Genomic DNA, 12,047 nt, shown 5'->3' with positions numbered 1-12,047 from the left:
TTAACTAGATTCGACTACTCTACTTAGGTTGTACTGTAATCTATGCTCTGACTACTTATGTTTTATGGGTTCTTCCCACTACTGCGCACTCTCTTTATTAGCTTAAATAAATGCTACTTTGGTTTAAATTTATCCTTATTTTTATGCATCACCTTCCTTTTGGCTACATCATCTTCAGGTGTCGGCCAACATGCCTCGACTCAGGTCGGGGATGTGTCATTATGATTATGATCGGAATCGTTCATATTAGAAAGTAATTTGTAAGGATCACATGTGCAAAAAATAAATAAAATATGAAATAGTTTAGTCATCAAACCATTTTAAAATAGATGGATGGATTTTATAAAACCGACGAGAACTGTCTATTTCTGAAATGATCTTTGTTTTGATTAAGTTTTTGCATTGATAATTTTTATGTACAGAATTATAATATGAATGATTAATGTGAAATTTTATGAATCGGCGACTAAGTGTGAAGAATGATTTTCTTCTTGGATATGTGGTAGTGGCACTACTGCTGTTTTCATGCCTCAACCTCAAGGATTTGTTGATTCTATTCACCTTAGTCAAAGTTGTCGACTGCACAATTTGGTTGACTTCTCCGTCAACTGATGTGGGAATGCTTTTCTTCATGAATATGTGAGCACTAATGTTTTTACTCGACCATCCCGGGTGATGAGAAGTGATTTTCACACACTGTTTTTAACTTTTTATACAAACCCTTTTTAATCGTGGTTGCTGATTTTGTTCGATTTATTCAATCTGATTACCATAAATAAACAGGGGTATGTGAGAATCTGAGAATCTAAAAAAGATGTGCGAAAATAACTTCTTTTGTTGATTCTGCTCATATGTCACTTTCCTCGAGATTGCCAACTGCACAAAGCTATTTATGGTATTGAGCAAACTGTTTGAGCTTGGTTTTAGTGTATCAGGATTATATCTTTTGCTTGTCTTCTGGTATTATGAATCAGGATTCTATCTTTTGCTTGTCTTCTGGTATTATGGTTCTTATATTGTATTTTGATGCTACGTGTTTCGACTAGCAATCAACCCTATCTTATTTTCTTAGTAAGTATTACATGTGGCAATGAGTTCGAACTCTTTTATCTTGGTTCGGCCCGACCTCTAGGTCCTCTATCGATGTTGGACTTCGTCCTTCACAAACCAAGTATACCAGTACCTTCTCAAGTACCACAATATGTCAGATTGTAAGCCATGTATTTTTCTAGTTTGTACCCTGAAATTGCTAATTTGGTGGATCGAGACCCAGTGCTGACAGTAGTTTCAATCCTACTGTAAAACAGTAAGAACAAACAGCACAAGTAGCAGTTCGAAAGCAAAGCTACGAAACACAGATTTGCACGAGTGCTAAGTTTAGAAAACTTTCACCTAGTTGCTCTCAAAACCTAACATATGTTAAAACTCTCCTTTGTCTCACAGATGCAATATTGAATATTAACTAGGTCAAAAGGTATTTAACGAAAGATGCAGACCTTGTTATTTGAGTTTCGTCGCCTAATTCCTAGGCCAAATCAAAACAGATTTTTCTCTAAAAAATATCCTTAATTAACTAGGTCAAACACTCCTACAGTAAGTCAATAACTAAATGAATTGATCTCACACGCCTAAAACAATTCAGTCACTTAAAGAGTCATTCCCTAAATGAGTGCATAAGAAACTAAGGACTATATGGAAATTAAGGCGAACCATTACAAACTTGTATTGTATACACTCTAGAAAATTAGCCAACTAAAAAAGCTTGGTTTTCATACCTCCAATTTACTGTCCTCTTTGAGGGAGAGTTATATTTATGATGTCATGGAGTACAGATAGCTTGTTGGCTTTCTTCACTATCACACCTTCATTAAAGTCGACATTTCTTTTACACTATGTTTGGATAAGGGAAATGAACTTGAAATTTTGGCAAAAGTAGAAATTTTAAATTGACATGCACTAATTCCCTTGTTTGGATTCATAAACATATAGAAATTTAGAATTTCCACAGGTAAAAAAAGCTTGGAAGTTGGGACTACCAATTCCCAAGTTTAAATTCTATGTAAATAGGTGTCATTTCCAAATTTCTATGAGTGAGAGTTTTAAAAAATAAATTCCGTATTCAAATTCCATTGTTCTTTTAGGTTAACCAAATAAGAAAATATACAAATTTCAAAAAACAAAGTTCTGTCATTCCAATTTCCATCATTTTAAAATTTCTTAATAATCTTAAATTTCCTCGTCCAACCCGAGTGTTGCATCATAATTTTTTTTTTGGGGAAACTTGATATAGGTCCAATTTTTTGAGCCAATAGTAGGAATAGTCCAATTTATTAAAATAAGTCTAATTCCTTAAATCTTATTATTTTGTTATCAATAATTATCTCTTAAATGATAAGATTTATTATAAAAATCAAATTTCTTCCCAATTATCTCTTTGATTATTATTATTTTTTTTTTTTTGTTCTTTCTTGTTCTTTATCCCTTTTTAAACCCCATTTATAGATTTTATTTTTTATTTTTATAATCAACCTATATCACAGGTTAATTATATTTATATACCTATGTGATAAATTCTTTTTTATAATCAAGTAAGATTCATGTGTCTTACTTGTAAATATATTTTGTTTTTTTCTACCTTTTAGTTAAGTTTCATATCTTACTTATAGGTATGATATACATTCATATATTTATTACTTGAGTTAGGGTAGAATGATTTGCAGATAGATTTATGTTAATATATTATTATTTTTTTGTTATGAGATATTAATTATATTTTTTGGGGTTGAAAATTCATGATATTAGAAGATTTTAATTGATTTTTAATATTTTTAGAAAATATAAAATGAGCATTAAAAAAATAAATACATATAATTAGGTAATTGGACTCACTCCTAAAAATCATCTATGTTTTTGGACCTGGATCTAAAATGTTGGAAATGTGCCCTAAAACCAATCATATGATGATACTTTACGGACATTTCAAACTAATGTAGTTTAAATGTAAAGGGCAAAGATTATTGTTTGAGCCGTCTCATATAAATGTTATATGCTTAAACGATAAGTCCAAGGAATATGTGATTGAAAGAATGCGATCTAAAGAAGTTAGATTCATGAGACCATTCTTTCGTTGACACATCCTAAACGTTCCTGATCATAGGATTGTCAATTGGGCATTGACAGTCCGTTAAGATCAGTACGTGCTATGTCTTCTCTCAGGGAGAGTGACTAGTCTCGAGTCATTGGTGTGTGTGACATCAAGACAAGTACGTAGGTGCTCAATAGAGAATGAGTTCACTGAACACGATCAACGAAGAGTTCTCATATTCATGTCACATGAGAACTCATGGTTGGGATAATGCAAATTAGTCTTTTGACCTGAGGCATCACAGTTGTCTTGTGGTTAGGTCCTTAATCTTTGATTATGTCAAAGTCACTCCATCAGGAGGGTGTCCACGACATCGTTGGGGTTAAGCCACTTAGCCATGGAGGCAAGTGAATGCGCAACAAGGGATCTCTAACCTTCAAACTGTTTGAGGGAGAATACTCTATGATATGATTAAGAATCTTTGGCCAAAGTATGAATGAGATTTAGGAATATGTTCCAAATCACATTCAAGGTAATCATATAAGCACAAAACTCACATTGGATAGTAGACATGAATAAACTATCAAACCAAACAATGTGGTCAAGAGTATTGTATTAGAGAAAGACCGTATTGCATTTGTAATCCTAAAACTGAATAGGTTCTCCACCTCTTCTGATTAGCTTGGGTAACCATGACATGCTGCTAGGCGTCAACCATGGTTTGTGGAAGCCCTAAAAGTGTATTATCACTAACGGGAGAATTGAAAGTAAGTTTCAATTCACAATCGATTTGAAAGAGTTTGAATCGCCCACTGCCTCGCTAAAAGGAACCTAATGGATCGTACACCGTGTAAGGTAGAGATTGAAGATTCAACGGAGATGAGTAAGAATAATTAAATGGTTTAATTGTTTATGGCAAGGATTAATTAATATGATTATTAATCAAACGAATAAGTTCGTTAAAAGACCTCGGGATAGTTTTGGACCTTAAGGCCCAATGGGCTTCGAACATCAAGTCCATTGACTTAAGTTGTATGACAACTTAATGAATAATGATTCACAAATGCCCAAATAGCCCAATAAATCCCATATGGCCGGCCATTTAGAGGAGGGTAGTGAACTTGGCTTAATTGCAAGTTTGCCACTCCATTGTGAGGTGGTATAAAGACATCTTTATAGCCATTTCATCCTAAGGGTTTTCTAAGGAGTAAAGATGAGAACACAAACTCTCCTTTCTCTCTAGAAATGGCCGGCCACCCTTGAGGAAAACATCTAGCAATCTTACTTCCTCAAGGTCACTCATTTCTTCTACAATATGCCTTGGTGTGGAGACTTAGAGGTTCTCAATTTTGGGAACTTGGAGAAACCTTTTCATCCATCCAAATCCATGGATCTAAGATGCAAGGAATGAAGGCCCTCTCTTTGGGTGATTAGCCTTTGCTTATGCAAAGAGGAATCTACAAAGGTATTGATTTCTCAACTCACTTTGTTTTGAGTTGAGTCTTGGTTTACCTATCTACTAGGCTTTGAAGTTCATGGGTTAAGTTTTGTTTTTGAGTGCATATAAACATGATTCCGCCTTTTAATTGTTAATTGCATGTTGTTGATGTTGCTCAAATGAACTTGTTTTTCACAAATCTTCCTTCATAAAAGCCCTCTTTTTTTTTCAGTTATTAAGTGCTCCTCATTCTTCAAATTTGGTTGTTTTTATGCCTATATTTCGCTATTTGTTGGTCTCCATCATATTTGGATTTCTCCTATGCTAACTGACTGTTTGTTCCAACACTCATCAATTGACTATTTATTTTGTATGTTTCTTGGTCTCAACCATATAACTTGGAGTGCTAAAAAACAACCCATTCTTTTATCGATGTTCTTATGAGGCTAAGTATCATTCTCTTGCTCGGTTGTGTCACTACTACAAAAGGGGGCTATAGTGTCGGAGGGTGGTGTCGCTTTAATCTAATATAGTAGCGGATTAGGCAGCTGCGACACTAACTGAACATGACGTCGGATTTACTGTCGCTTATAAGCGTTATTAAATGTTTATGTCGCTTTTAAACCGACGTAAACATATATTTTAATAATTTTTAAATACTAGTGTCGCTTTTAAACCGACGTAAACATTATTTTAATAATTTTTAAATACTAGTGTCGCTTTTAAGCGACATAAAGTGTGTATATATATATATATATATATATATATTAAATTATATATATATTAAATTAAATTTTATATCCCTAAAAACTATAATAATTATATATATATATATATATTAAATTAAATTTTAAAAAATTGGTGATCATTGGATTGGCTTAAATATACATACGATTCAATTTCTTAAGTGTTATACATACAAAATAAATAAATTTAAATCTACTTAATATATATATATATACACACACACACCATTGAACTTGATTGGATACGAATTCTATGAAACTAATTTCGACAGTTATAAACGAAAAATCACGATTTAACGGTTATTTTAACTCCGATTTTGATGATTTTTTACAGCTACACTCCTGACCCTATATGAATACAATGAATGGATTCGATCTTCAAATTAAAATATTTACACAAGTGGATACCACAAAATCTTATGTTATACTTAATGAAAGTATAAATAAACTCTAAGTGTTAGTCAATCTATTGTTTTGATGGGATACAAATTCTCGGAAACTAATTTCAACGATCCCAACCGTCAAACTTGTTTGCATATGCTTCGAGATCACATCAGCAAAAAATCACAAAAAACAAACATTCAGAGATCAAGTAACGAGACAAAGCTTTTCGACGGTTATAAACGAAAAATCACGATTTAACGGTTATTTTAACTCCGATTTTGATGATTTTTTACAGCTACATTCCTTGACCCTATATGAATAGAATGAATGAATTCGATCTTCAATTTAAAATATTTACACAAGTGGATACCACAAAATCTTATGCTATACTTAATGAAAGTATAAATAAACTCTAAGTGTTAGTCAATCTATTGTTTAGATGGGATACGAATTCTCCGAAACTAATTTCAACGATCCCAACCGTCAAACTTGTTTGCATATGCTTCGAGATAACGTCAGCAAAAAATCACAAAAAACAAACATTCAGAGATCAAGTAACGGGACAAAGCTTTTCGACGGTTATAAACGAAAAATCACGATTTAACGGTTATTTTAACTCCGATTTTGATGATTTTTTTACAGCTAAACTCCTTGACCCTATATGAATACAATGAATGAATTCGATCTTCAAATTAAAATATTTACACAAGTAGATACCACAAAATCTTATGTTATACTTAATGAAAGTATAAATAAACTCTAAGTATTAGTCAATCTATTGTTTTGATGGGATACGAATTCTCCGAAACTAATTTCAACGATCCCAACCGTCAAACTTGTTTGCATATGCTTCAAGATCACATCAGCAAAAAATCACAAAAAACAAACATTCAGAGATCAAGTAACGGGACAAAGCTTTTCGACGGTTATAAACGAAAAATCACGATTTAACGGTTATTTTAACTCCGATTTTGATGATTTTTTACAGCTACATTCCTTGACCCTATATGAATAGAATGAATGAATTCGATCTTCAATTTAAAATATTTACACAAGTGGATACCACAAAATCTTATGTTATACTTAATGAAAGTATAAATAAACTCTAAGTGTTAGTCAATCTATCGTTTTGACGGGATACGAATTCTCCGAAACTAATTTCAACGATCCCAACCAGCATCAAACTTGTTTGCATATGCTTCGAGATCACGTCAGCAAAAAATCACAAAAAACAAACATTCAGAGATCAAGTAACGGGACAAAGCTTTTCGACGGTTATAAACGAAAAATCACGATTTAACGGTTATTTTAACTCCGATTTTGATGATTTTTTACAGCTACACTCCTTGACCCTATATGAATACAATGAATGAATTTGATCTTCAAATTAAAATATTTACACAAGTAGATACCACAAAATCTTATGTTATACTTAATGAAAGTATAAATAAATTCTAAGTATTAGTCAATCTATTGTTTTGATGGGATACGAATTCTCCGAAACTAATTTCAACGATCCCAACCATCAAACTTGTTTGCATATGCTTCAAGATCACATCAGCAAAAAATCACAAAAAACAAACATTCAGAGATCAAGTAACGGGACAAAGCTTTTCGACGGTTATAAACGAAAAATCACGATTTAACGGTTATTTTAACTCCGATTTTGATGATTTTTTACAGCTACATTCCTTGACCCTATATGAATAGAATGAATGAATTCAATCTTCAATTTAAATTAGTTTTTTTTAAATATTTTGAAACCCAGTGTCGCTTTTAAGCGACATATTGATTTAAATTAGTTTTTCGTTTTATAACCATCGAAAAGTTCCATAGAATTTGTATCCCATCAAGTTCAATGGTGTGTGTATATATATATATATATATTTATTAAGTAGATTTAAATTTATTTATTTTGTATGTATAACACTTAAAGAAATTGAATGGTATGTATATTGAAACTGATCCAACGGTCACCAATTTTTAAAATTTAATTTAATATATATATAATTATTATAGTTTTTAGGGGTATAAAATTGTTACATTAATATATATAATTATTATAGTATTTTTTAGGGTTATAAAATTAATATATATAAAATTATAGTATTTGAAATATTAGGCGGGAAATTTCCCGCTTGTTTGAATGGATGGAGAGACTTAGTGTCGGTTTTAACCGACGCTAGTGTCATTAAAGCGACGCTATGTGAATTTCAAAAAGTGTGTCAGAAGTTGGCGTCGGTTAAAAGCGACGCAAGTTTCATTAAAGCGACGCTATGTGAATTTCAAAAAGTATCAGAAGTTTGTGTCGGTTTAAAGCGACGCTAGTTTCATTAAAGCGACGCGAGTTTCATTAAAGCGACGCTATGTGAATTTCAAAAAAAGTGTCAGACGTTTGCGTCGGTTTTAACGGACGCAAACTAAGTACCCATATTTAAACCCCTCTCTTTCCCATTTCAACCGTGCTTTCATTTCTCCCCCAATTTCAGACTTTCTTCTTCTCCTTCCCCATTTCATCTGTGCGTCCCCTTCTTCCTCCTTTTCATTTTTTCCTCAACTCCTTCCCCGTTTGCTTTGGATCACCAGTTTGAAGATCAACATTCTGAAGAACTCCAATTCGAGGAGGAAGAGCTTGAAGGTGGTTCATTTTTAAATTATTATGATTATTAATTTTAGTTTCTATTTTGTATTCTAAATAGTTTTATGCTTAAATTGAAAATTTATTTTTGTTTCTTGGTTTTTAATTGTTTTTTTTTGTATTTATGCATGTTGGATCTGAAGAGCAAGGACACTGGAAATCGCAGATCCATAATTTTTTAAAGGTATAAAACCTGAGTTTAATCTATAGAGATTAGAGCCTTAATGTTGAAGTAGTAAAGTATTGGAGCACTGATCTGCTGGCAAGCATGGCAGCATGGAGTTGCTAGTATTATATATGGCACTATGGAGCTACAAAATATGTGGTCTTCGACAAAGGCAAGCACATGAAAGCATGGAGGATGAATTTTTGTAAATTATATGGAATGTTAGATGTAAAACATTTGTATATTATGGCACTATTTTTCTTTTGAATTATTTTTATTATTGTTTGTTTTGGCCTAAAATTGAAATTTATTATTTCGATTATATAATTTTTTTGAGTTATAATTATTTGAGAATGAATACAGAAACAGATTTCGACTTTTTTTTTAATTATTATTATCAAAGGTGGTGTCGCTTTAAATCGTCACTAGTTTGCAAATTTTATTTATTTAATTGTTCTCTAACGTCGCTTTAAACCGTCACTAGTTTGCATATTTTATTTAGTTAATTGTTGACTAGCGTCGCTTTAAACCGACGTTAACATCAGCGTCGCTTTAAACCGACGCTGCGTAGTGGCGGATTAAGCGAACAAAGCGACGCTGAAGCCCTTTAGTGACGGTAGCAATGGCGTCGCTATTCCAATCCGACATTGCAGTGTTTTATGTCGGATTTTTGCCAAATTTCCGACAGAAATCGGGGTTTCTTGTCGGTTTTTGGTCCGCCGGTGATAGCCTATATTGTAGTAGTGTGTGTTGACGCTTGGATTTCTCATTTACTTAATGGGTTGGAAGTTACTCCTACAGTCCTACTTCTACCTTGTTACTTTGTGGCAACCTTATAATTAGCACCACCATTATGGATTTCAATTCGGTGTTTTATGCTCACACAAAGCGTGTTAAGGCCGATTACCATGACATATGGAGAGTGCGTGCATTCTTCTGGGTCTCACAATTGGGCCTCAAAACTTTGAAAAGTTGACTCTTTACTACTCTTTCTTTTGAATGGCGACCGGTTTTTAAGTTCCTTTACTTCTCCCATTCTACAGGTGGGGTTTGGTCATCATCCAACCTTTGAGAGCTTGGAAAATAATTTGGGTTACGTGAATTTTTTTTTTTTGTTTTTTGTTTTTATAATTTTTGAAGAGACGGATTAGGCGAGATTAGCTCTTTGTCAACAGTGGTGTGCAAGGCACCAACCCTCTCCCGAAGGAGAAAGGACCGTTGCACCCTGAAACTAGACCTGGCTTTAGTGTAGTGTTTTCAGTGTTCATGTCATTTTCGTGACATACCCAATATCTTAATGGGTTGTATCGTGTAACACCCATTAAAGTAAACGGATAATATGACCCGACCCGAAACCAGTCTGTTAATGTTATCAAGTAATATGATCCGACCCATTATCCGTTAAAAAAAATATGTTTTAAATCAATAAATAATGAAAATGTAAAAACATAATTTGACCCTAACAAAATTGAAGAAAAAAGGAAAAGTAAAACAAGCGCGGGAGGAGGGACTAGGCCAACACCCACTAAAAATAATATATTCTAGTTTAAGAATTCTTTGACTTCCGTCACCTAAAATTGATTTACTATAAATCCACTGCTCATATTTCACTGCCAAAATCCACCTCCACAACAACAATTTACTTTCGTGAAATTTGGGTTACACGTTGAAAGTGATATGGAGTGCATTCATTATCTTTATTTTCATTATTAAAACTTGATGGGTCTAAATAGTCATTTCATATGGTATATAATTCATTTAATGATAAATTTTAATAAAGCTCCTTTCAGAATACATAAGGTGCTAATAAAAATAATTATAAAATAAAATATAAATTGTATATAAAAAAAAAAACAATACATGAGGTGCTTTAAAAAAATTATAAAATAAAATATAACTTGTATCAAAAAAAAAAAAATGGTTGCATTTATTTCCTAGCACAGCTGTTCTTCTAGAAGGGAAAATAAAATAAACGTCACACCGTACAAATTATTAGGTCATATAATTTGTTGGTAGACTACATATATATGGAAGACTATGGTGCATGATATCGAAGATAAGCCCACTCCATTGTTGGTCAAATAAAATAAACATTACATGTTCAACGTTGAAATAATTATGTGAGCCATTAATTTGGTTCAATACAAGTAAATTTTTTTTGGTTCGAGAGGAGTTTGGCTAAGTCACATAATAGGCAGCTTAATTTGATATCGAATTCGTCATCCGCGAGATTTCGTTACCAATTAGCTCAAATCTCGTGAAGATGAATACTATCAGACTATAAAACTGAGAGATGATACAAGCATTCTTTAAAAACAAGAATTTTGAATTCGAATAACAACCATTAATGTAAGGTGGCTGTGCACATCAAATTAAAGGATGTCCTTTCCATAGCAATTTTTCATGGGTGTCACACAGCAATTCTGTGAGAAATGCCAGTACATAATCAGCAATGAATTCAATTGAACGGAAGAAATTTATCCAAATTTGCATGATTTAATTCCTCAGTTATAGCTACTAATTCCAATGTGAAAATAGAAGATCTATAGTCCAAAACCATGACCTCCTTTTTGGATGACCAAGAATTTTATTGGATGATCCTTGTATGGATGACTTGTGCTGAGAGGCAATTATACGATAGTAAAATATCCAAACCCAAAATCATTTTTTAGGCAATTGGCTCAAATCAATCTAAGTAGGACATTGTATTAAACATTAAGGAATGGAAAATTTGGCCAAGTTGCACAATGTGTTAGTCAAAATAATTTGATGTTAAACTTACTAGATCTACGAAGTCGCGAATGTAAGACCACTCGCTTATAAGTAGAGACAAGTTTTTCATATACAACGATATTGCGAGCTGAAATTTTGGATAAGTCATATGATGAATCAACCATATTTTGGTATCAAATTCAAGTGAGTTGAAACCTATGACCTACCATGCACTTATAAGTGAAGAGAAATAACACTAGATTGTAATACTAAGCTTATCATTTTGAAGAATCAAACATAAACCTTATATTTAAAATATAGAAAAATACCAGTAAACTATACTGTAATAAACTAATTTTCATTATCTTTTACACTATATGAGGTTGACAAATGACAAATCGTTGTCCCTAATGGAGGAAAGGGATCATCTCTCCCTTCCACCAAATCCACTGATCCAGGCCCTTGAAATTTGATCAAACAGTTAAAGTTATTATAACTTTTAAAGAGGGTCCTTGTTTTTAGCTTTTGAATCAAATTTTAAGGGTCCAAATTTGTGGATTTGGTGGAAGGAATCCTGGAAATGATCCTTTTCCCTAATGGATGGTTGTAGTATTTCATTATATTTGTAAGAATTAATCCATGATAAGTGGGCCACGTACGCCTAGGATCACAAAGTTGATGATGACGTGTTTAGTAAACAATACTTGGCTACTTAAAGATGAGTAGGAATTCCTACTCAAAACTCTTAGTATTTTAAACACAGAGTTTTGTACTTATGATCAGAACCATTCATACTGTGAATCACACTGTAAAAATCATCTCAGCAAAAATAAATTAAAATTAAGGTCGTTTATGCAATCTATTGTAGCAAATACATA

The 12,047-nt window shown here is 32.6% G+C and overlaps 1 pseudogene; it reads right to left on the bottom strand.

Moving 5' to 3' along the window:
• Positions 1-12,047, bottom strand: part of LOC108868169 — a 63,574-nt pseudogene that overhangs the window by 40,742 nt on the left and 10,785 nt on the right.

Source organism: the organism of the source record quoted next, unplaced genomic scaffold, assembly GCF_019419815.1.
Source record: "Pyrus x bretschneideri cultivar Hongxiangsu unplaced genomic scaffold, Pyrus_bretschneideri_v1 Contig14, whole genome shotgun sequence".
NCBI lineage: Eukaryota > Viridiplantae > Streptophyta > Magnoliopsida > Rosales > Rosaceae > Pyrus > Pyrus x bretschneideri.
Note: the sequence above shows the minus strand (reverse complement) of the source record. Positions and strands in the feature narration are given on the sequence as shown.